Below are 26,061 nucleotides of genomic sequence, written 5' to 3'. Positions count from 1 at the left end.
ATATTTCAGCTTCCACTTTAAGCAAGGCAAAAAAATAAAGCTCAGAGCCTCATCATGGGTGTGCATGCCTGTCAGCATGTCTGGCTGTACCTTGTTAGCCTCCTTGATACAGGCAGGACCAAAGTGCCTGCCCTGTGCAGAAACTTCTGCATTACTACAGGAAAATCGTGCGCTCTGGAGCAGTGAGGTACTGCAGTAAATTTCTGTATCCAGGTGAGTGCTGGCTCCTGCCAGGTGCAGCTTGACTGTTCCCCTGGGGGAGTCATTTCACACCCCTTGCTTCTTCAAAAATGCACCGTTTCTAACTGCGCTGCTTAGTTCTGTAGAAGCAAACCGTGCTGACTCATCTTCTGAACTGTTGCAGCCTTGCTCCACGTAAACACAAGCACACATCTAAAATATTTAATTTGCAATGTCCTCAGTGCAGAGCTATCCCACAGCTCCTGGCAGAATTCCCAGAAGCAGCAGATTTGGGGTGCTGGGAGTTGCAGAGGCCATTAGTGCCCGGTGGGATGGCTGTCTGAACTGGTTGAACTGTAGTTTGTCCTGGCACTGGGACAGTTCAAACTGAACAGGTATTTAATCTTGCTGAAAGCAAGTCTGCTTTGAACAGTGCTCAGTATGTGTATAAGCGATTTAGAGCCTGTTGGGACATGGCTGTCGAGAGATCTACATGGTAGGGAAATCTCTGTTACTGAAAGTAAACTTTGGTGTAGTTGCACCTCCTAATCATTTTTAAGTAATATTGGTGTAGTTATAATAAAATCCAGAATAAGCTATCAACAGACTTGTTTTCTTAGTTCCTTCTTAGTAAATAACAACTGTAATTACTTTGTGAAAGAGTTCAATTTACATCCACGTGTAAAATGTTAGAGAATTGAGAAACTTGTCCTGCTACTGATCCCTGTGTGCACACAAACAGCCCAGGAGTTGTTTCGATATATAACTTGACTACAAAGAAGTGGGGTGGTGGTTAAAAGAGTGATTTCCAGCTACAAGTGCAGCTTGGTGCAGATCACTTACATCTCATTTGCTCTTGTGGGTTGGCTGTCTGTACATTACATGTAACTGTTAAAATCAGCTGTTTGCTGAACTGTGCTAAGCTTCATGGATGTCTTAGCTCATTCTAGTATCCTGCTTTTGCTTCCATTAATCCTTTTTTATTTTCAGAACAAGACTTTAGAGACACTAGTGCATTCAGAGCTGGATAGATCTCAGTAGCAAGCCTGGGTCAAAACTGGAGAAAAACCTCTTGGTATAGATTGGGCTGAAAAGCTCATACTGAGGTTGTTTACTCTGAGGAGTTGGACTGGAACTTAAACACCATCTCAATCCAAGCCACTGTCATGGGCAGGTCTGCCACCCAGCAGCTCAGGCTGCCCAGGGCTCCATTCAACCCCACCTTCAACACCTCCAGGGATGGGACATAACCCAGCTTCTCTGGGCAGCAGTGCCAGGGTCTCGCTGCCCCCTGAGTGAAGAATTTCTTCCTGACACCTAGCTTAAGTCTCCTGTTTTACACTTTAAAAGCCTTTACCCCCTGCTCTACCACTATACTCCCTTCTCCAGCTTTACCTTAAAGCCCCTATATGTACTGGGTGGCCACAGTGAGGTCTCCCTAGAGCCTTTTTTTCCTCCAGGCTGAACAGTCCCAGCTCCCTCAGCCTTTCTTGTAGGAGAGGTGCTGCAGCCCTCTGAGCATCCTCATGGCCTTCTCTGGACCTGCTCCTGCAGCTCCACATATTTCCTATGGAGACCCTGGGTGCAGTACTTCAGATGGAGCCTCATGAGGGCAGAGCAGAGGAACAGTCACCTCTCTCTCCCTGCTGGTCATGCTGCTTTTGATGCAGCCCGGGATACATTTGGCCTTCTGGGCTGCAGTCACACACTGCTGGCTCGTGACCAGCTTTTCATCCAACAGAACCCAAAAATCTTTCTCCTAAGGGCTGCCCCCAACCTTCTCTCCACCCAGCCTATGTTTGTGCTTGGAATTACCCTGAGTTGGCTGTGAGGCTTTATATTTGGCCCTGTTGAACTTCTTGAGGTTTTCTTAAGCCTCTCCAGGAAATATGGATGGCAGTCCTTTCCTGCAGCATATCAATGACACCACTCCATTTGGTTAAGTCAGTAAACTTGCTGAGGGTGTGCTCAGTCCTCCTGTCCGTGTCACTGACGAAAATGTTGGTCCTTGAGGGCATGAGGCACCACTGCCAACATGGCATGCCAGCAGCTGTTTCTAGTGCCAGTACAGCTGGAAGAACAAATCTGTGTTCTTATCTTTACAAATGTTAGAATTGCAAGGTAGCATGCCTGTCGTTGCTTTGCCTCCAGGAAGGGCACTATGCTATAGTGCAATAGTATTTTGGTGCAAGAAGTGTGTTTTCTGGGCTTGTGATTCAAGGCTCTACTTATTTCCTTCTTTATTGTATACACGTGTTCTATTTCTATGGGGAAATTCTTAGAAATATGGCTTATTTAATGAAGGAATTTTGCTAGAAAGCCTGTATAAGAAATCTGAGAGTGAAATGTGTGGGTGTGATGTTTAGTTGGGTAGGTGTGCAAAAGCATACACTTCCTGTTAACTGGTGACAGTCTTACAACACCTGTTTCTAAATCCTTTCTGTGTTCACTATTACTAGCACTTTACTTTAAAAAATAAAGAAGATTAAATATTGTGCTTGCATCTGTTTCGGTTGCTATGACAGCTGTCTTTGTCCAGTTTTAGCCACCATACTCTGAATAGCTCTTAACTGGGATTGTAACATTAATAGTTACGTACAGAGGAGGAAACACTGAAAGATTCCCTCTTCTGTCTCCTTCTCTCACTCAAAACCAGTTTCTTTTGTGTTGTACTGGTTTTAATCAAGATGCGGATGGTTGAAACATTCCATTACCATGTTTTGGTGTCCAGCATAATTAGAAGTGGTGCAGTTCTGGTACAAAGTAGTAACCAGGTTGTTAGCACTGTTTAATCATGGCTTGTCTTGAGCAAGAAAGATGGGACTGGTGATACTGTGCTTCTGAGATGTGAAAACTTGAGAAGATGTGATGCAATTTTTTGTGCACAGTCGCATACAGAACTGTGTCTTACTTAGATGGCAGTTGCGAAACAAGCCAGGGCTCCTTGCAGCATGCAGTCAGTCATTGCAAAACAGCAGACAACAAAGACTATCTCTCTAGGTGTGAGCAATGCGATGTTGACTTCAGATACCAACTTACCTTTACACTAGTGTGCAAAACTGGTGTAAAAAAGCAGCAAAATGGCCCATGCCCAGTTAAATGCTGCTGTCTAGCTCACTGATCGTTTCTTTGGATAGCTAACTTCTATGTACTTAGTGTCTGTATTAAGGGTTTCTATGCTGCTATCTTCCTGGTGCTAGCTGGAAAGCACTGCAGTGAGAGCCTTTGTTGCATGGCAGCCTGTTGGTCTGAAGACTGCATTTTTGGTAGCTGCCAGTGGCAGAGTAGCAGCAGTCTGTGACCCTAATCCAGAGCTGTTCTACTGGGTAACTTCCAGTGCAGAATATCATAGGGTTTAGCCCAGTTGGAAGGCCAGCTGCTTATTTTGGAAACCAAGCTGCTGCTTTTTAAGATGAAAGCCATATTTTTGTGAATATGAACTCTTTTGTATCTGCTGGCTGTGCCTCGTCTGAAGGCAGGAGCAGCTGTGGTGCGTCCGCCAGGCCTGCATTTGGCTGTTGCTGCCATTGTGTTGTGTGTAAACGTCCACCATTATTTTGGATCACATAGCAGCCTGTTCAAAAGGGTCTCGCATTCCCCAGCTGTTCTGCAGCTTTTCCATCTCCGGGCTTGCCAGCTGCTTAATACAGGCAACTGTAGCTACATTTGCTTCTGTGGTGTTAAGTATTAGTGGAGATAAAATTGACTTCTTGCTAAATGCTGGGAGCCCCTGTGCTGCTTCTAATGGATTTAAACCAGAAACAGACTGTTCTTACAACACCAGGATAGCCAGGAGATGCTTTTTTGGTCATTTGTTGCATCAGTGGCATTAAAAAACCTTCTTTTCCTATAGATTTGGCACAAGAATGAAATGCAGTGTTATTTACATATTGCTGTAAATCCACAGCCTGTGGTAGTAACTCATGTAAGAGAAGATCCCCTTACAGACTCGTCAACAGCTCTTTTGTTCCCCACTTCTCTGACCTGCCTCCAGCTGAACAAGGCACCTTCTGATGGTTGTCAGCCAAGGTGCTCATTTCCCAGCTCTGAGTTGTGTTTCACAGGCAGTGCCACAGGGATCAGATGTTGAGGAGGGCTGGAACCGTGATGCTGGTTTCTGCCGTGTGTGCTCAGCCCAGATGAGGGTTCTCAGCTGCTCCAGCCCCGCTGTGGGAGGAACAGGGTCGTGGAAAGTGAACTCTTGAGTACACGAGTATGACTCTGCAGATGGAGAAGTGAAAAAACAGACAGTCTTCATAAAAAGGTTGAGGGTGAACTTCAAGCAAAGTTTTGAGCAGGTTAACTTTGGCTGCTTTGGAGAGGAGCAGTCTTTCAGTGGCCAAAGTTATTTTCAAAGCACTTAACCTGTGCTACAGTGTTAGCTTGAAACTTTGGATAGGAAAGAATGTGTCCTTGTTTGAGGATGAGATAAAGGTAACTTCTCAGAAGCCTGGGGCGATTTCACATTAGCTAGTATTCCATACTGCTCTACAAGGCGATGGATCAAGCATTTTCTTGAAAACATTTGATGCACTTTGTAGTTTAAGGATGAAAACTTGCATTTTCCTGGCTGTGTGAATCATTGCATGGTGAAGCAGACTGGAAGGGAACATGAGCGTTCTTGCTGCTGAGAACAGAACATTCCCCCTGCACCCGGCTCTTAGTCACCCATTTTAATTGATCTGAAACCCCTCTTATTCAGAGAGGAAATTTTCAGGTGACTGTAGAGATATATATGTATTTTTCCCCGGCCTGTTTTTTCTTTCACCAGGCCTACCTCATCACAGCTGGTCTTAGCTGTCCTGCTTGCATTAACATGATTTCCGTACTACTTGTGCTTAATAGGATGATGACTTTGGCTTGATAGTAAAGCATTGCCCTATAAAAACAAAGCAAAAACACAAAAAGAAACCCCTTGATTTAAAGAAGTATATTTTGGAATCTGTTCTTATTTCCAAATGGCTGAGATTTTGAACTTTTCCATCCCAACGCTAGTGAGTTATTGTCTTAGGAGATGTTAAAACACTGCCTTTGGCTAGATACTTGCTCTCATCCTCTGGAAAAATTACTCTTTCAGACTCTGTGTTGGACTGTGAGAACAGTGTAACTCTGAAATCAGAGCAGAGGTACAGGCCACTAGTTTAGAATGATCTTATAAGGTACATAGCTGGGCAGAGTCATGGTTATTAGTTTTAAATATGTGGTTAATACAGGGAAATAATAATAATAATAAAAAGTAGAAATGCGTGTTCTGGGGTTAAAAGTGATGTGCACAAATGGCAGAGTGGCCATGTTTAAAAAATGGAAAGGACCAGTGAGGAGAGGGAGGGGCAAGTGAGCACTGGAGGAGAAACATAAGTCACAGGGAAGGTTAAGGAATGTCTTACTTTCTCAGAAAGTACTTTTGTTTAATTTATACTCTCTCTCTCTCTCTTCCCTCCCCCCCTCCCCCCCCCCTTTGGAGTGAGTGGAGGGAATGGCATGGAAAAGTGGAATTTGAGAAGTATAAAAATAAGAGGGAGTCTGTCCTCAGCTGAGCTGTGGAAGAAGACAATATCTGATGAATAATTTTAGCACCTCTTATGAAAGGCTTTAAGAAAAACAAATACTTATTTTTCTTAAAAGGTGGTGGGAAGCTGAGTGACATGACTTTAAATGGCTTTAAATCACTAAATGCATTCAAAGGAATGGAGTAAATAGAAGGAGTTATCCTTCTCACCCACCTCCAAAAGTGTTCCTAATTGAAATTGGTGGAAATTCTGGAGATGCATGAAAAAAGAGCATCAGAGAAAGCTTTTTGTTGTTTCTTTTAAACGGAAGGTTCAATGTTGTCAACTTGGCTTAAATTTGCTCCGTCCCCTGAAGGGGAAAATATTTATTTTCAAGTTTCCTCTAAATTTAAATTGGCTTCCCTGCCAATTTAAAGACATGTCTGTCCATGTCAAGCCTTCCGGCTCCAGGAAAGCTGGCAGCTCTGTAGCTCAGCAGAGGAAGAGACCTTGGGCTGCATGGGAGAGTAGCATTTCCAGCAGCAGGCAAATTCCTGTCCTGAACTGTAACTTGAATTCATCCCTTCAACCTTTGCTTCCTTTTGCTGTTGTTAATGATTTCCTTTGCACAGTTTGTGGTAAGTGCTGCTCTGCCTGCCTCACTGCACTGCTTCTTCCATTGCTCTCTGGAACTAAAAACAAAACTATAGAATGGATTAATTTAAAAGGAGCAGCAAAGCAGTGTCAGGCAGAGCTGCTTTCCCAAGCCACAGGCTGATGTTTGCTGAGAGCGATTTACAGCTTGGTCTCTCTTCAGGTTGGTCACTGCAGCTCTTGCTGTGGGTTGTCCAGCACGCTGGTGAGCTCAGGTGTGTGTAATCTGATGGGCTGTGTGGTTCCTGAGCCTGCCCTGTAACCATGGATTTGCCACATGCAAGGCACCATGGAGCTGTTAAATACAGTTATGGAAAGATTCAAGAGTTTGGAAGTTGACTTCAGCAGAAGTTGCAGTAGTGAACAGAAATATGTATAAAAAGAAAGTGTATTTGCTAAGATAATCTCTATCAGCACAGATCTGGCTTTAATGTGTTCCTTTTTTGAGGGTTTCCTGTTGTACTTAGTTGAGTTCTGGATGCTGTGCCTTGTTTATGAGCTGCTGTGAGGCTACATTCTCATTTGTAGCAGGCGCTGAGGTGTTGCATGCTAGAACATAGCTGCCTCTCCCACCATACTCCAGAAGAGTACTTTGTGTATTTCTAATTGCATTATGCTGTCGGCTTTAGTCTTAAATCGTGTTAGAATATTGTGTGTTATTTGTGGTTTCAAGTGTATACTGTGACAAATGCTACTTCAGAGGAGTTTGTACCAAACCTGATCCTTGCAAGGCTCAGAGTAAAGATTCCCTTAAGCTCCAGAAATGCTCTGACTGAGGCTTTGGGTGAAGTCTCTCCTCAGTGTCCCATACTGGGGGAACCCTAGAGCAGGCTGGAGCACAGAGCATGCTGAGCCTGCCCTCTTCCTTCCTGTCATATTGCACAGGCCAGGAGCCTGAAGATAAAAGACTTGGTTATTTTAAATACACTTGTTTATCTTGTCTCTGTAATATTTGTTGCATGCCTGACTTCACAACTTGCATGCAAATAACAATTTTGTATTGTTTTTGTGGGTTGGCAACAAAGCTGTTCTGGCTTCCTACTTCAAGCAAAAGCCTGGTGAATGGAAAGTTGTTTTTATGGCTTCTTGGTATGGAATGCAAGTTTAATTCTTCCAGCTTGAAATAAAGTTACTTTGAATAAAATTAACTTAAAGTGGCAGTGAACCCAGAAAAACAACTTCCTAGGACTTAGGCTAATAAAAGCTAACTGTAGCATAAGTAATAGCTGCTGGGCACGCATTTCAGGTTCTTGAAACTTGTGGTTCAAGAGGGAAATGCCTGGCTATGACTTCTGTATTAAATTTGATGTCTGAAATGCACAGTGTATTGTACCCTGCTGGCGTAGCACAGCCACAGACAACTTGAAGGGATCTGTGTGGGCAGGAGTTGGCAGATTCTGAGTGAGAATTTCCCTTCCTTATTTTGGGAACCTAATCTGACTTCCCATGGGGAACTGACATTTAGTTTCATCTGACCCACTGTTGAAATCTTGACCTGGGAGCCTTTTAAAAGAAAACCTTAGAGCAGCATTGGGTTGGACATGCTCTCTGTGGGGTGCCAGGTGATGCTCGCTGGCAACAAACTGCTGACACCAAAAGGCAAGGATGTGTGTGTGAAGTAACCCCTGGGTCTGCGTGGTTTGTGCTGAACTGCAGCCTGGCCTAAAGATCTCTTCAAATTCAATCCGGAGAGGCAACACCTTACTACTGCCTTCAGGAATTGTGATTACTTGTGAAATTCCTAGAGCAACATGCGGTGTGCATTCATGGTGTAATAGTAAACAGCATTCTTCCAATAAAGCAAGTACTACTTCAGGAAATGATTCTTATGCAAAGACTGGCATGAGAACTTACCATTGTGCCAGTCTGCTGAAACAAAACAAGTGATGTTACAGAACTCAGTTTTTCAAGGAAGCCCCAAAAAAACTTTTTCCATGAACATGTTGGTATGAATTGGCATGCTTTCTTGCACAGGAAACCACAAATTCTTACTGTGGAAAACTTCTAACTCCTGTAAAATAGTCATTAGGCTAGCTTTTGAAGTTGTTCAAAATGTTCTGGTGTTTTTGGTGTGGGCTGTAGAGCTGCTGTAAGAAACTCTGCTGTTTTGATAAGCAGAAGATTGCTTGCTCAAATGTTTGTAGTCTTGCATCCATTTGTGTGAGTTCCAAGCACTTGGATACCTGCAAGCCTGAGACTATGTGTATTCATCAGTTATTTCTACCCCCTCAAATCTGTAGAGATGACAGTTGCGGCAACTGAACATGATCTCAGTCTTAAATACATCCTGGTGTCTGATGAGCTGCTTTGTTACGGCTTCTGTAAGTGGTGCACTTGAAAATTGCCCGTGTGGTTGGGTCACTCCTGGGTCAGGACATGTGGGTGTACAGGTGTGCTCACACACGTGTGTGCATGTACCCAGTCTTTGGTTGTACTTGGCCAATACGTGTGTGCAGTATCAACATGGTGTGCAACCCGTCAGTGAGCAGTGTGTGTGCTGCAGGCTGGGAGCTTTGAGTTCTGGTGACTTGAAAAATTACTGGCTTTATCAGTTCCTTGGAGCTATACCTGGGGCTTCCATCTTTATGTTTTTCATGGATCACTTTTGGGTTTTCAGCATTCCTTATTTTACCTTGAAGTATGACCTGATCTTGTCAATTTCCTCATCTTCTATTTGCTGTTTGTTTTAATCCTTCTTCTGGATTTCCAAGGATCAGTTTTTCAGACTTGATCTAATGTAAAGCTTTCTGTCATCTGAGAGCTTGATCCTTACTTTGTTTCATTCACATGTGCTGTCAAGAGTAGAACTCAAATTACACAGCCCTTTTTTTTTCTTTGTTTTTAATGAAAGAACAGTGAGTAGGGATGTAGCAAATTGACTAAGCTAGTGATAGTAAGTAGTGATTTTTTTTTCTTTTTCTTTTCTTCTTTTTTTTTTTCTTTGCTTTGCAGGGTGTGCTGCTTGTTTGAAACTGATCTATCACATCGTCTTCATTAATGTTCGTTAATGCCCCCTCCCTGGAAGCATTCAAGGCCAGGCTAGATGGGGCTGTGAGCAACCTGGTCTTCAGGGAGGTGTCCCTGCCTATAGCAGAGGGTTGGAACTAGATGATGTTGAAGGTCCCTTCCAACCCAAACCATTCTATGATTCTATGATTTTTGATGATTTCTACTATTTTTTATGCTAGCTGGGCTCTCAAGTAAAGCAACATTATTGCTGCTGTTTGAGGCAGGGCATCTGTCATGGTGTATCTACAGTCTGATTTCCCCAAGCCAGAACAATTCTTGCTTTTATACTCTACCTATGTACTGTTGCTTCTTCTACAAACTAAAAGTACTGCAAATAAACAAAGCTGTGGTGAAGTTATACAGCTCTTGGAAAGTCTGTGGTTTCTGAGAGCAAGAAACTCACCAGTAGCTGTACTTGGTGTTGTCTGGGCAATACTTTGGCAGAGCTTTTAGTATTAAGAATTTGCAAAACTAGACTGAATTTCCTTTCCTTTCTGGTCAGGCATAACTTTCTGTGCTGGGAAGTTGTGTACAACCTTCATGCTGAGTTTCTGTTCCTGTGCCTTGCACAGGGGCTGCCCTGGGCTCTGGGCTCCTCCCGGCTTTGGCGCTGGCTGCTGAATTCTGGTATGATAGAATATTCCCTGAGCAGGAGAGTGAGGGAGCCTCAGCATTCATTTCTGGAAGGAACAGACTTTACAGAGCAATCCAAAGAAATGATTTTCCTTCTCTCATTGAAACCCTACTCTGAAAACGTTGTTTTGGAAGCATTTAACGAGCGTTGAAACCCGCAGTACAGTTCTGAGACCAGAATATGTGTGTGTGGCTTTGCAGTAACACAGTTCTGGGGATGAGGTTTCGTGAGCCTAGCAGCTCCCTGCTCCTCCCACCCCTCTTCCTTCCTGCTCCCAGCCAAATGCCTGCACTGATTATTGTGGGGTGGCTCTGTCCGCTCTTTGAACTGCCCTGTTAGCCGTGTCTAATCTAACCACAGCATAAACATGCGTTTTCCCACTGCATCTTAAAAGCTTTCAAATAGAACGCTGAGTAGTATTTATTTGTTGCTTAAAATGCTAGAATGGATGTTCTTTTTCTTTGTGCTTGTGGCTCCTTCCCCAAGCTATTTTAAAAAGTTGTTTGTCTAAAGGAAGCGTTATGCCTTCAGCTGGGAAACACCAAAAGCTATTGCAGTCTGTGTATGGCAAGCAGAACTTGTCTTCCCCTGAAACTGCAGATCCTTTACTTGTGCGTCAGACTGTAAGGATGCTATGTGAGCATCTTAGAGCAGGAGATGTTGTTTTTTGGAGTTGCACTATTCATGGTGACAGTGTCTCTTCTGTGCTTAGAGTGAATTAAGAATGGGGAAGAAGTACTTGGGAGGAAGAAGAAGCGGGAAAACTATGCTCAGGCCAGTACCTACAGGTTAGGGGGTTTGGGAAGCTTTCTGAAACTCAGACTGAGTGCTTAAAAAGATTTACTAAAAAGTAGTATGTGCTGTTAACCTGATGGCTTTGGCTTGTGATCATGAGCAAATAGCTGCTTTTCTCCTAGCTTTGCACCTCAGGGTTTGCTTTGGCACAGAGGAGATGAGGGTCTTGTTGGCGCTGCCTAGCACAAGTGCCTGGCTGGACATGTTCCCAGCAACAGTCTGATTCCTCCTCCCTTTCTGGCCTTGCCCCATCATGCCATCAGTGCTTATGTGGCCTCCAGCTCCATCTTTTTTCACATCTTAGCAAAACTTCTGCTCTCTATAGAATAAACTGAAGTATTTTATTTGGAATATGAGGTTTAGACTCAAAGGTTATACCTAAATGGCAAAGTCCGTGTTCCAGTTAATTGTTAACGGGGTGCTCCTGCCTGGAGCTGTAGGGTTTGGTAGCTGGGCACTGCCTGGTGCATGTCAGCTATTCAGGCACTGTTCTGCATGTCCCACAGCACTGATGTGTTTGATTTAATAGCTGTTACATGAAAGACCCTTATCCTCAAATCTGCTGCTAGAACTTACTGGGGAGTGTTTGCTCACAAATATGACTTGATATTTTCTCCAGATTTAATTACAGCATCTACTTGATTCATTCTGTTTGGTGTGCTTTAATTAATGGAGAGGAAAGAAAGCAAACTTGTTTTGATCTTCAACCATAAGACCTAACATTACTTGGTTACTCATGGAAACCCCAGTATTGTGTTTTGTTCCTTTGAATCCTCTTAATAGATTCTGCATTGAGTGCTGTAATTTCAAGTTATAAAACAAAATATTGTTTAAAAAATGTGTTGTTTTTAAACTGAAAGGATTGTTACATTTATTGAATATATAACTAATGAAATTTCACTACTGAGGTTGAAGCTCTGAAGACTTCCTTGCAAGATGCTCAGGCAATGTTCAGTTGATACACATTGTTCCAACACTGAAGGAGCCTTCTGTTCTGTTGAGTTTGGATGGTGTGCTTGTGCATTTTAGGATGATGCATGACAACCTATCCAGGAATAATAATAACCTGTTGAAGAGAAGCCTTCTGAATTAGGTGTTCTCTTGGTAGTTTTAGAAGAGTTTCTAGAAAGCAAGTACTCCTAATGAACTGCTTTTGTTTTACGGGTCAGCACAGCCTTAATTCTCTCTTTTTGGATTACACAGCTGTTCCTGGTTTTACCAGATACACAAGGCAATTCTGCTGTTTCTGTACTTGCCCTGTGAATGGTGCTGGTTTGGTGCAGAACTATAGTAATTGCTAACCTAGCTGGGGCAGGAAATGCCAGTCTGTCTCTGCCAAACCTAAATTTGATTCTTACTTTGTAGAGATGTAAAAGGAGCATGTGCTGAGGCTTCTGTATGAGCAGGTCTTGAAAAATAGCTGACTGTAACTGAGTATAAGCGCTACCTTGTAGGTTTTATAGTGGGTGATATGTGATAGATCACATGCAGACCAGTTTAATGGAAACTTGGTCTATCTTACTGCTGAGAATCTACTACTCTCTCTGCCTGAAATCAATACCAATTGCCCAATTCAAGTAAGAAGTCTCTAATTCATCAGAGTTTTGGAACATGGTTTGTTTCCTTCCCTTTCCCACTTTTTATTCAAATAACATTCCTGGACTTCCCACTTCCACATTGGCTGACTGAGCACTTGGAGTTGCCAACCATCCTAGCACCTCTACTTCTGCCTGCCTTGCACCAAAGCCTCTCCTTTAGCTGTGTCTGCAAGATTTTCTCTTCCAGCTGAAAGAAGCACATCTCTTTGGTTTGGTTTATGCACCAGTCATCTCTGTTGTACCAGGTTGGGCCAGCAGTGTGTGTTGAATTGCTGTGTTCTGGGGAATAGCATCTCCCTTCCTGCTGCCAGCTAAATGGGGATGCTGAGAGGGCTGGAACCAACACTGCCTGCTCTCCTGCCTTGCCCAGCAGCTGCCTGCATTATCCAACAAAGAATGACTTGGGACAGGCTGTGGTAACTGAAGCATGAATTTCCTCTCTTCTGGGAGGTGGGGGTCTGAGATAAATAGGTTAATCTGTGCAGTACTCTTTGGGATCACCTATGCTCACTTACCAATTCCACTGGTGGTTGTTTGGTGTTCTATTTTGTTTGTTTGTTTGTTTTGCATGGAGTGAGGAGTATAATCGTTTAAAAGCCTTTGCTCCCCTGACATGCACTTGAAACCATCAGCCCCAATGTTTCAGAGTCCAGAAGGGGCAGAAGTTTCCCAATTTCTTTTCCATAGGTAAGAACCAAGGAGGGTCAAAACCAAGACAAACTAAAAAGGCTTTTCCAGACTACTTTGAAATGAACTTGATCAATTGCCCCAAGTTGGGCAATTACTGCATTAGGGAGAGAGGAATGGTAATACTCTTGATCCCGTTGCTGGGTATTAACACTGAAACTTCAGGGTAATTTGAATGCTGCAGAGTGTGGGTGATAACACAGCTGCGAAATGATTAGGACTAGTAAGAGAAATTAGGTAAATCAAACTTAAGTTTCCGTGTGGTAACAGAGTCATGAATGTGAGTTTATTTATTTATGTATTGTTTGTTTTGAAGTTGTGGGGTTTCTTTGAGTGCTGTAACCTGCAACATAACCATATATGTCTTCTGAAGGAAAAAAGCCTGCTGCTCTTACGAAATCAGAACATGCAAATATTTCTGAGCCTGAACAAATGCTTCCAAAAATTCCTTTGGAGGACTTAGAAAACAGTCCGATAAGCTCATGTGGCAATCTGTTCCATACTACTTATTAGGTTGGCAGAAATCATTGGTTTATGTGCTGATAAAGTATCTCTTCCATGAGTGCTACAACTCAACAAGTCTAAGAACATAATAACTCAGTTTTGCAACCTTTTCAGAAGGTTTCCTAAATAATTGATGTTTCTGCCTAAGGAGCTAAAAGAGTCTGTAATGGGACCACTTCGGATGTCCCATTTCAGTTGTGGAGGAGCTTTTTAAGTCATGAAACCTCCTTTAAATCTAAGCTTGCATTTTGTTTTGGCTAAGAGTGGCATTTATTTCATTGCAGGTTTGCTCTAGTTCAGGGGCTTCTGTGAGAAATTTGTGACTTTGTGAAATGTTCTTGCACAAACACGCTGCTGAGCATCGCAATTTACCGCAAGTGTCGTTAGCCATCGGTGTTTGCCTCTGTTGGGTGGTGAGGTCGAGATGGACCGCTGTCTAACTTGAATCGCTGGCTGTTAATCTACAAACATAAAAGGAAGCTTCTGATTGCCAGGTGGTTTTTGGCGATAGACAGATCAGTGAAAGCTGTACCTTTGCACTGTGTAAAGGCTTCAGACTCTTTCATCACCAGGATACCCACACTTGTGCTGTCCTGAACATGCAACAGTTGCTGTGCTTCACTTCTTTGAAATTGAACTTTGGGGCTGAAAAAGTTCACACAGCTGCCATTTGGCTTTTGTTTTCGTCTATCTACTTGATATGTAAAAGATGAGGAAGGAATTCAACTTGAAGATTAAGGAGTAGGTGTGCCTAAGAGAGAACAAACTTCCCTCTGAACTGATGATAGACGTTGGGTCCCGGGTCTGCTGGCTGGCTAATGCACATGGTGGGTGCTCTGTAGCACATAAACTCTTGCTGACAATTCAGGGTGAAAGCAGTGGTTGATTCCTGGGCTTGCTGTAAACTTAATTTTAATATTTTTGTTTGTATTGCACTGTTGTGTTTAGCCTTGAGGTAGGGAAATTCCCTTAAACTTAGATGAAATTCAAAGATAATGCAAATAGTTAATTGTTGTTTTCATTGAGGTTCTTGCCCTTCATCTAGCCTAGAGGGCGACCTAGCTGAAAGGGAATTGCTTTTCTGCAGCATGGCCAGGTTTTTAAAAGCTTGTTTCCAGCCTAAAAATAACCTAGCTCCCAGGCATTTCAAGTGAAGCAAGACCATGTATAAAATTCAATTAAAGAGTAAACTGTACTTCTATTTTTATGTCATACCTTTGTATATGTTTCAGAAAATTCATTTATCCACTCCTGGCTAACTAGCAAACTGATGGTTTGCCTTAAGAATATATTTCATCAATTTGTGTGAGGTTGGGGAAAAGCAAGAGAGCACACTCCTGTGCAGGGCAGGACTGAGCTGCAGTTTCTCAAGAGCTGCAGCAGGGAGGTCTGCTCTGGTTCAGATAGATGCCTTCCTCAGCGTGTGGTGGGAGGAGAGCAGAGCTAACTGCTTGCCAGGAATGATAAGGCCTCCAGGTGCTGAGCACAGAAATCACGTTCTGAGAATCACAGCCCTGCTTTCCCAGGAGTTGAGTGAGCAAGGAGGGTGCTTCTGTCGTCGGTACAGTTGGGAGCTTCTTGCCTCCAGCAGCTATATGATATGCAACTAATCAGAGTATGGCTCTTTCAGTGTTACTGGTGTTTTGGCTTACTGCTTCTGTTTTCAAAACAGAATTTGTCAGCACAGACAGACTACTTCACTCTGAAAATGTAAAAATCTTATCACAAGTGCTTGTTGTGTTGTAATAAACACGCATAACTCATGTAACTTTCCTTTATAACAAGAGCTGCACGTCATGGTGTTCATTCAATTGCCTGCCAAACAGAAAAGATGTGTTCAGAACAGATATATGTAAAATGGGCAAATAGAATGGCAATAACGTTGCTCCCCTGAAATTCAGGCTGTTGTCTTCTACGTATTTGTGCTTATGACTACAACTAACAAGGCTGCTTGGCTACAATGGAGTAAGCAGTAAGATTGCTCTTTTCTCAGATTAAGGTATTTGTCTCAAAGTTCAAAACATAAGAAGCGAAGTCCATAAATAAACTGTGAGCACAATGAACTTCTTAATATTGGAGACAGCTAGGAAGGAACTGAGTGAATCCCACAGGACTGGGCAGTCTCTACCATAACTATGCAGTCAACTAAGTGAGTAAAATTTCCAAAGCTTAGCTTGTAAATAAGACTGGTTTGTTTGTTTTATGATTTCATAAAATAAATAAGGAGACTAAAGGCTCTGAAGGCTACTTAAGGCTCTGCAGATGGGTTAATGGCTACTGCTTAATTGTTTGAAGTGTATGTGAGGGGATATGTGGCAGCCACAGAAATAATGTCTAAGAGAGAAACTCATCATTATGTATGTGCTGGATTTCTTTATTGGTATAGCAGTTCCCTAAAGGCCACATTTTTCATCTTCTGTCTACCATAACCTTTAAATGTTGAGTTAGGTCTTCACTATTTATTCGGCTGGCAGAGGAACAGCCATCACACTGGAGATCATAGGAAGTTGTAGCTTCCCTTTGGGATGCTTTATGAATGAATTTGACCTCTTTCTTTTGTTGAGGGAGGAGAAATGACATTCTGCCTTTGGAGGACGTCTTATGTAGGGAACTTCCTGAAGAGCCTGTCTTGCCTTTTCCCTTTTTATGGTCAAGTCTTACCCAATTAAGATAAAGCAGAAGTGTGCACTTGTTTGGATAGATGTGCTGTGTGATGTCCCTAGCCAAAACCAAAAACAAACAGCAGCAAATTATGATCTTGTTGAAGACTTGAGGAGAATGTCAATTCTGTGCCTGTTCCCCTCCAACTCTCTTGTCCTTCAGGCTTGGTCTGGAGTCTCCTGCCTCAACAAGGATTCCTATGAAAACTTCATTTCATTTCAGGAAGTCTCTGCTTTGACTTTAGATGCTGGGGACCATGGGCTTCTCTGAAAATGGGTATTCTGTTAAGAAATTCCCTTCCTTATGGATATCCTCTAAAATTTTATTCCAGAGTTAATATGAATCTCAGTGACTTCTAAGCTCTAGTTATTCATCCTCATCAGCACTCCTTTCAGTTGATGTACTGGGAGCTGGAATATAGGGGCAAAGTCCCACGTCCCAGCTTTCTTCTGTGCATCGACTCTGCATTTCTGACCCTGAGTTGAGTCATCTGTGTGTTTAACGTGCAAGGAAGCAGTGGAATTATTTTTGTGGTCACTGGTCTGAAATGAGTCAGTGAGGGGCCAAACAAGTTGTGGGGCAGGGACAGAATGCTTGTGCAGCCGGGAAGGGGAGCTGGGAATCTAGCAGCTGGCAGCAGTTGAGGTCACTGCAGAGCCATTGACCAGCCCTAGGGACTCCTGCAAGGTCACACAGGCTTCTGCCAGCAAGAAACTGAAACCATGTTAGGATGGACTGTTGGTCAGTCCTTTGCAATAGCTGGTAGAAAATGACTTAATTTTTTTTTTTTTCCACTTGAATTTATTGCAGGTACTAATGTATGAATTAATAGATGTTATCTAGTGTATGCTGAAATCCAGATGTAAGAGCTGGTCATGTAAATCTCTGTAAGCTGTGTGTGTCTGATGAAAAATGCATAGTCGACTCCAGATAACTTTCCCTTGGAAATGTTGGATGGACAGCAACCTGTCAAACAAGGGCCACTACCCTAAGAAAGCACAGATATTGGTTTGTTTGCTAGAGTGGTAAAAATTGGGTCCACACACAATTGCCTGATAACTCATGCAACATGCATTTTATCAGTTGCCTAATAAAACATTTATTCACTAATCCTGAAGACAAAAGTGTCTTAACAGATACCACCCCCTGCGGTGTGTTCCTTATGATGATCACAGTGCTGAACATAAGTTCTGAGGGCAGAACTTAGGTAATGTGGTTTGGAATTTATTTCTGTGCCATACTTCTGTTTGAGAAGGAATACTCTAGGAAACGAGGAAATAGTTTAGAGCTCGGTGCTGGCTATGAAGTTGTCTGCTTCTCTCTTGTGTTTTTATGCCTCCCTTAGAAAATGGCTGGCCAAATAACAGTTGTGGACATGAACATATGTAGTAAATGCATGTGGTTCTTCACACAACAGTCAGTTCAGTTTGACGGACTTTCTCAAGGTCTGTCAAATTTTGTAAAGGTAACATTTGACTTAAGGTCTCTGTACATATTTTAATGTTAGTTATGAGAACCAAAGAAATCTTGTACCAGCTTAAAACAAAACAAAACAAAACAAACAAACAAACAAAAAAACAATGTTGGAAAAGCCTGTCTTCAGCAATCTAATATATCGTTTGTCTAGGAACAAATGTATCATGTGTGGATTTTTATGTAGGAGGATTTTTAGCCTGTAATCGTTGGGTGTTAGCCACAAGGTTCATGTGACATGACAAATGTGGAACATCTGTGTACTGATGCACACCACTGTTCTAAAAGTCAATTCCACTACCACATGTATTGAATTAAATACAAGAATTTAGGACAAAAATAGTTGGAAGAATACATTCTGTCAAATACAATGGCAGGGATCTGTTGTTCAAGCCGTCAGAATTCACTCTGCACTTTTCCACACACTTTTTTGCTTAGAAATCTATTGGATGTGTGTAGTGTGTTACCTGTGCCCCCTTTGGACAGGGAGGAGAGGCACTGTGCTTTCCTGGTCATGGTGAAGTGTTTGGTGAACAGAAATGGTAGTGTAGCATAAGGAATTTCTTGATACTGTTCCTTCTCTGAGTAATGTGTATGGAGGAAGTAGTTGACCAAGTTTGCATGCTTGAATTAGAAGTGAAATGTGGCTGAATGGCTTAGACTAGTATCTCTCATATTAAAACATCATCTTGTAAGTAATTCAGCATAAAACAGCCTTACTTAGTGACCAGTATCCTTGGAAATCCTGAATGCTGCTATTTTGACTCAATGCTACATTTAAGTGTGAGTTTTGGGGTATTAGAAGGGCTAAGGCATAGAAAAGAAAAGCAATTCTTATAGGTGAGATTTGTTTTTTGCAGTTCTGGACCAGTAGACAGGAATCCCATTTCTTCTAGAATGTTTAGTGGACTGCCATGCTTCATTATGATTTGTATATTTGGTGTTATGTCTTAGGTCTGCAGGGTTTAGACTGCAGGATGCAGCGAGTCCAAAAGCAGAACTTGGGACGCTTTGGGATGGAGGTGGCTAATTTGTTAACATGGAATTCATTGCTGGAGCAGGAAGAGGCTCCACGTTATGTGGAACACAAATGTGGTAGATGCCAGCAGTTGTCTTCATCATGACTTGCGTGTATTTCAGAAGTGGCCCTTAGCATTACATTTAGGTTTAAACATAACTTGGTCACTTTGGGAATGTCACTTAACTCAGAAATGATTTCTGAATGAGTCACTGCTCTTACACGACTTTGAGACAAACTGAATGTCTCTGGGACATGCTGTCCAAAGTCATCTGGACTGGTGCTTAGGTAAAGGTATTAAAGCCCTAAATAATTCGAGCTTCCATTTTAATTGTGTTCAGCAACACTGTCTTAGAATTTGCTCCACATCCTCTAGGTAGACTTTATAATAAAACTATAGTCAGCTCGTAACAAAGTGCAAACTATTAATCGTTTAAGCTGAGTGGAAAAAATGAGTGTTTAGATTTTGAGTTGGCACTTTGGAAACCAACTGAATGTCTTTTTCAAAAGCTGTTGGGCAAAACCAGGCAGCTGCTATCCCTATCCCATCTGCCTGCCCTACTACCTGGGGTGTGAGCAATCCTGGGGGTTTGTGCATCCTGTTTGAGGGAGTTCCCTCTGCTTCCAGCAGACTTCTTGTTCTGAGTGCTGGCTGCAGTCAGGCCCCTTTCTGTGTGCCCTCTGATGGTCTGGGGCAGAACCTGGGCTGATCTGTGTCTGTCAGATACAGTGTTCCCAAATCAGGTGTTTCTATCTCAGATGCCTTTTTAATTGAGCTTTATAAAACTCTACTTAGGAAACAATTCTATACATCCAGAGTATTTAGAAGTTAAATTAAGCTGGGATTCAGAGTACCTACATGCAGCTTTGATGTAAAGTACAGTATGTAAACGCAGCAATAGTTTTATATCCATTGAAGAGCTTAAGTTTCATAGCCTCTTTTACCTTTACCTTTATTTACCTATTGAGAGTGATCTATTTTGAGGGACCATCTGACTAAAGTATGTTTTATTGCATGGAAATGTCTTTTAGAGTATTGGGAAAATAACATGATAGTATTTTCTAAGGCTTTGCAAAGACTCCCGATGTCTTGAGTCTTTATTACACTAGAGGTCAGTGTATGACGGGAGCTTGTGATGTGGTGTAGAGTTTCTCGCAGAATCCTATTTCATCAAATTTGAAACCAGATTCTAAGGGAAACTGTAGCCTGCTACTTTGGAAAAAAAAACCTTCATGCTAATATGTCTTATGACTTTCTTGGCTAAAGGGCTTTTTTGAGCTTCCTGCTTTTAATTCTCCTCACTTGAGGAGTATTTGGCACGTATCAATAATAGTGCTTTAATGTGGTAAGGATGAATGTACGCGCTCGATTGTTCCAACATGCACCTCAAACATTCGCGCTGTGTTGCAATAACAGGACTTTTGTTTCAGATGTATTTCTATCTGCAGTGCTTGCTCTAGGAGTCATCTTTATCTCACGCTCTGTATAAACTTATTACTGATGTGGTGAGAGAATTGCGTCTGCACCTATTATGCTTTGTGTAGCTCTCCAGGGTGCCAGATGATACCTTTCAGGTGGATGGTTTCACTTCAGGGTGTTGAGGGAAGCAGTCATGCATGATTCTACCATGAGATTTGCGGAGGTTGGCTCCTTAGCAGGTTGTCCTCAGTATTGAAGAAAAGTGATCACTTTTAACATCTGGAATGTGCAAAAACAGATTGTTTCTGAAAACGTCATGGGGCAGGGGGACTGAAACAGATGGACAAACCACAACAGTGCTGAGGTCAAATGAAAATTAGCTGAAGGAGAGTCCTGCCGATTGGAGATGATTTATATATGTAAAAAATTAACTTGTGCTCCAGTGACTTACAGCATTGTTCTTGCTGTTACAGAGGCTTTGTGTGGATACCAGTTCATTTTGCCTCTTGAAATGAGAAGAAATTTTCAATGTAGTAGCCAAAACTCCTTTTGACTTGCTGCACTAAATGCTTGAAAGCAACCTACAGTGTTCTGTATGACTGTACTTACTACTTGGCTCCCTTTCCTATTTGGAAAAGACACACAAAGTAATTTTGAGGCACATCTCTCTTGTCTTGTTGATTGGAATGTAATGCAAGAATGACAGAAACACAGTTGTTCGGGATAGGCCACACAATCATCCTCAAGGTCACTTTCATACTACATACCCTGGTGAGCTTCGAAATTTTTATGAAGATAGAACAAGCTGAATGTTTACTTTAAAAATGCTTGCTTTAACCAGCTAATTGCATACAAAAGCAAAACACAAAACACTAAATACCTGTAAATAGACAGAATGAACAAAGAAATCATATCCAGCAGAAAGAGATGATTGAAGCAAACTAAATCAGCCAGCAAAACCTATTTCCCAATGCCAGGTACATGTCTCCTTTCTAGACATAACACTTCAGTGATGTTTTTATTATAGAAAACTTAATACTGAAGGTTGGCTCATAAAACAGGTGGTGATTCAAGTCACCTTTCTTCAACTTGGTAGAATCATTTCTTTCTTATAAAAAATATACAGAACCTACTGAAAAACAAAAAATGCAATTTTAACACGTGAAACATGCATCTTAAAATGAATGTTGGGGATTTGGATGCTACATTTGTAAGGCGATCCTAGCTTACTGATAGGCTTGCAAACTTCTGCTTCAGATAGTCAGTTGATATTTCTTACCTTAATTTGTTCAAGTGAAATGCTTTCAAGTTTCTCTGCATGTAAGAACTGCAGAACTACAGGACCAGGACTCTTTAAAGTAGCTAATCTGTTATGTAGCCACCCTGTGTACAATCCAGTTTGGTGCAGACTCTCACAAAGCAGCTACAGCTCTGCCTGCTGCGCACTAGTGACAGTCTTTCCTGATTTGACTTTCAAGTGATAAATCAGTGCAGATAGCAATGCACTGATATTCCACATCCAAGACAACCTTTGTCTAGAAAAACTGGAAGTTTGACTCTTTTTTCAGTCAAAAATGATGCGTCTGTGTGGCTGAGTGGAAGCAGTTACAGCCTAGCCACTCTTTCTGAATCATAATATCAAGCAGCCAAATAGTATTTTGGTGTTTGTCTTCCTTTTACAACATACTATGTGATCCCTGGAGCCATCTGTTATGTAGCAAAGCGGAATCCATCAAAAAGGCAAAATTAGTATTTGGAGTGCCTTTTCCTGCTTTTGTTCTAAGCTCTCACAATGTGTGAGTTGTCAGATAAATAGTTCAAGTGACCTGCCAGACGCTTCTCAGACAAACTGGAGAGAGTACAAAAAAATTGCAGCCAAGGTCAGCCTTTAAAAGGTTGAAGTTGAATTGCTAGCTCTCACATGTTGATTGCAAATGCAAATGTTCACTGATATGTACTCTGTATTTCTTGGGCCTTGTGTTTGTCTCATCATACATTTATGCCAAAACTTCTTCTTGTAAGAACTTCTGTAGCTAAGAATGCATACAGTGTAGTGGCAAATATCCAAAAACCAGCCAACCAATAGAACCACCAACAAACAAAGCCGTCAAGATCCACACACACCAGATACTCAGAGCTCCTTTGCAAGGATTGACTTTGACAGGTTTCCAAGTTACAAGCCTTCAAAACTGCAGTGCTGCCATTTTCTCTGCTTCAGTACACAAATGTAGCATTTTCCAAATCGGAAGAAATAGTGAAATGTGCCATGGGAACAGCGGCTGTGCACGCTAGGTTCAGTGCACTGGATGCTGTCTCTTCCCACCTCACACTGACTTCCAGGAAACCCATGAAGTAGTTGACCAAACCTATGGCTGCACTTCAGATCCCTGGCTTTTCTGTTTAAGGACAGAAAGCCTCTATCATTCATTCACTTCAAATGAGTATTCCTTGGAAAGTTGGAAGTGGGAATAGCATGTGGTTTGCCATATTCAAGGAATTTTGGAGTAGTTTATTCCAAAATGAGAGTGTAAATGTGAGTTGATGGTGAAAAGGGAGTTAATTAAAATGTGTTAACAGCTGCATAACATTTGGAGCAAGCTGAATTGCTCCCTTTCCTGTTCCTATGGACTCTGAAGTAGCCTATACTGGGGCTTTTGTTTGCTTTTGAAAATGAGAATTTTTCTGAACTCAAGCAAAATTCCTGTCTTGTCTGTCTTTCTGCCTTTTCAGTGAATTATTTTTGCTTTGACCTCTTCTCTCGATGCTGTTATTAGTGTCTGACATGTTCAGCAGCTGCAGCGGACGCAGAGCAATGACCTGACTGCTCTGAGCAGTTGTTGCTCTGGTTGCTCGGAGTATCATGGCTTCATTTTATGCCTCTTACTTGATTAAAACAAAAAGTTTAATGAAGTGACTGTGGAAGTGAATGACTTGAGCAGCGTATTTACCAGCTAAGAATAACATACAGACGAGCTGAGCCTCATCCCACAGGAGTAAAAATATGTTTTTTTGATCCTTTGCTACAGGAAGGGAGACAACAGTCTGTTCAGCACAGGTGCTGTCTCATGGAGGTCAGGTGTTTGTGTTCTAGGGCTCTTCTTTTTGGGAAGAAACTACCACTTTAGTGATAGAAAATAGAGTAGCAAGTGTGGAGCAGTTGATTGTTGTGGGTTTTTAATGAGTTCAAGGGTTGGCATCCTTAAGGACAGGTCAGTGCCAGGATAGTTCAACTAGTTTGAAACAGCCTAGCTCGGATGGTACATCAACACAAATCTCCACATGGGCAAAGTCACCAGGCAGGAAAGCAGTTTGCATTACAGGCAGAGCTGGAGATGGTTTATATTTATCAAAGCAAACACAAGCAGATGTGGTTGAAGATGTGGGGACCAGGAGGCAGGCTCTGTGGCGAGCACTGTGGGCAGGCCAGGCCTGCTTGCTGGGTGCTTTCCCCTGGCTGAGGCGGCTGGTCTGTATCCTGGTCACCATGGCTCTGGGAGAAGAACTGGCTGTTCCAGTTGCATCCGTTAATGTTAAAATTGAAGATTGTGAGGATAACAGTCTTGTGGTAAATGATGCGATCTTTGTGTTGTTTTCGGTGTTGCCTGACCTTACTGAAAGATGTGACACAGATTGCTTTCTGTGAGGTGGTGAAGTAAAAACTCCGTTTCTGGAGAAATTGGTGGTTCAAGAATGTGTCTCGTGTCAAAGGCTCTGACTTTAACTGAGGGGTCAGGTTCTTCAGGGTTCCTGGTAATCATGCAAAACCTCTCTTTCAGTATGAACATAGCTGCAGGATGTCAGTAGATAAACTTTGAAAAGTGCTGTTGCTTATGCTGATGATCTTGCCTATATGAATGAATGAGGTACAGTATAAACTGCTCTCATTCCTGTATTTAACCCTTTGTGCAACTGCTTAGAAGTTCTAGACTTGTTTTCATACCCTGGGATGTACATTTGAGGTTCTCACCCACACTTTGTGTTTATTTCTTGTAGGAGGAGGACTGTCTTGGTCATGGTGATACAGATCTATCTGGAGAGTGAGACCTGGATGACTGGGATTTAAGGTATGTCTGTGCTGAAAAAGTGTGCTGATCTGAACCATGAACTGTGGCTTTTTTGTTGGTGGCGGTAGTGGTGATTGGTTTTTTAGGTGTTTTTTTTTTTTTCCTAGAGTTTGTACCAAACATTTAAAGAAGAATCCATATATGCTTTCTGATACTTGTACAAGGTATAGCATAAATAAAATGCAGTGGTGTAGCAGTTGAGACTCCTGAGTAGCCTTTATGACCTTGTCATAAAGACAAGGAAAGACAAATGATATTTAAATACCTTGTAAATGCTGCTACTACTTTAAGGTGAAATGTAATTCAATGTGAAAGTGACAATAGGTGTATCCAAAAGTCCACCATTATGAATAGGCAGAAAGCAGCTGAGATGGATCTCTTCTTCCAGCCTTCCTGTCATTGCCTCTTCCAACTGTGTGTTAAAATAATTTCAACCATTCTAATGGCATTTATATCAAATCTAACGTTTTAGTCACAGATCTGTAGTCTGCCCTTTTTGTTGTACACTGTAGAGAACCTGCTTTAGCAGGGGGTTTGGACTTGATGATCTCTGGAGGTCCCTTCCAACCCCTACAATTTTGAGATACATTTGCAACTTAATTCTTAGTTCTTGGCTACTAAAGTGCTTGAATCTGGTCCTACCAAGTGGAGTTTTATGGTTTATGTTGTTTTCTTGAATATAAATGATTTTCTAAATTCTTCTGTAATGAGTGAGGTGTGGTACAAGTTCTCCAGCCATCACAGAGCAGGCTGCAGCTGTGTGACTTGAGTATATGGTGTTAAGGCATTAATGATGTGCTCTATGAAAGTGACTAACAGAGTACTTTGTTGCCAGCCTCGTTCAGTTGTGCTCAGCACTATGCTTTGGTGTCATCCCTGCTTTGTAATACTGAGGAACTGATTCTTTTTTGAAAACTAAAATTATAAATAGGCCCATGGTTCCCTGTGCTGTCACTATTTGAAAACAAACTGTGGGGTGAGAGAATCTTTCTCCTTCACCTTCATCTGTCATTCCCCTTTACTGAAGAGAAATGAGTTCTTCACTTGTAGCACCAAATCTGTCTGTAATGGAGGACAGACGTTCTGGGAACTCAGATAAAAACCAACAAAGAAAATGCGTTTTGTTTGCAAAACACTCTGGAAGTATAAAGCTATTGATATGTATCATTTAAAAAACATTTCAACTCTCTGTTATTTGAAAGCTTGAAGTGGTGTTTAATCCAGCCAGATTTTTAGTATGTTTTACAGTTGTTTTTCCTGTAGAAAACTGGAAAACTGACAGGGATCTCTTGGAAAGAGTCCAGCGGAGGGCCACGAAGATGGTGAAGGGCCTGGAGCATCTCCCCTATGAGGAAAGGCTGAGTGAACTGGGTCTGTTCAGCCTTGAGAAAAGGAGACTGAGAGGGGACCTGATCCAGGTCTATAAATATCTAAGGTGTGGGGAGCTGAATGGCGAGGCCGGACTCTTTTCAGTGGTGAGTGGAGACAGGACAAGGGGAAACGGCTGGAAACTGCAGCATAGGAAGTTCCGCACAAACATGCGCAAGAACTTCTTTACAGTGAGGTGACGGAGCACTGGAACAGGCTGCCCAGGGAGGTGGTGGAGTCTCCTTCTCTGGAGACGTTCAAGACCTGCCTGGATGCCTACCTGTGCGACCTGCTGTAGGGAACCTGCTTTGGCAGGGGGGTTGGACTCGATGATCTCTGGAGGTCCCTTCCAACCCCTACAATTCTGTGATTCTGTGAAAACTAACGAAGAACAAAAGAGACCTTTTGTGTGCGTATGTGTATCAGGTTCTGCTGCTTTCATAAAGGCAGCTCCCGCACTGGTGTAGAGCATGGAATCCCATGCTTGCTCTTTGAAAATGTTATAGT

General features: G+C 42.2%; 1 protein-coding gene across 3 annotated transcripts in view; it reads left to right on the top strand.

Annotated features, from left to right (window-relative positions):
* Window positions 1–26,061, top strand: part of SVIL (supervillin) — a 133,317-nt gene that overhangs the window by 1,340 nt on the left and 105,916 nt on the right. For all 3 annotated transcript variants that reach the window (XM_048950431.1, XM_048950430.1, XM_048950434.1), the window contains exon 2: window positions 24,116–24,186. The gene's annotated coding sequence lies outside the window, so the exon portion shown is untranslated. The remainder of the gene's footprint in view (window positions 1–24,115; window positions 24,187–26,061) is intronic.

The sequence above is a fragment of the Lagopus muta genome, chromosome 7 (assembly GCF_023343835.1).
Source record: "Lagopus muta isolate bLagMut1 chromosome 7, bLagMut1 primary, whole genome shotgun sequence".
In the NCBI taxonomy this organism is placed as follows: Eukaryota; Metazoa; Chordata; class Aves; order Galliformes; family Phasianidae; genus Lagopus; species Lagopus muta.
The sequence above is the reverse complement of the archived record's forward strand: the minus strand, read 5'-3'. Positions and strand labels throughout refer to the sequence as shown.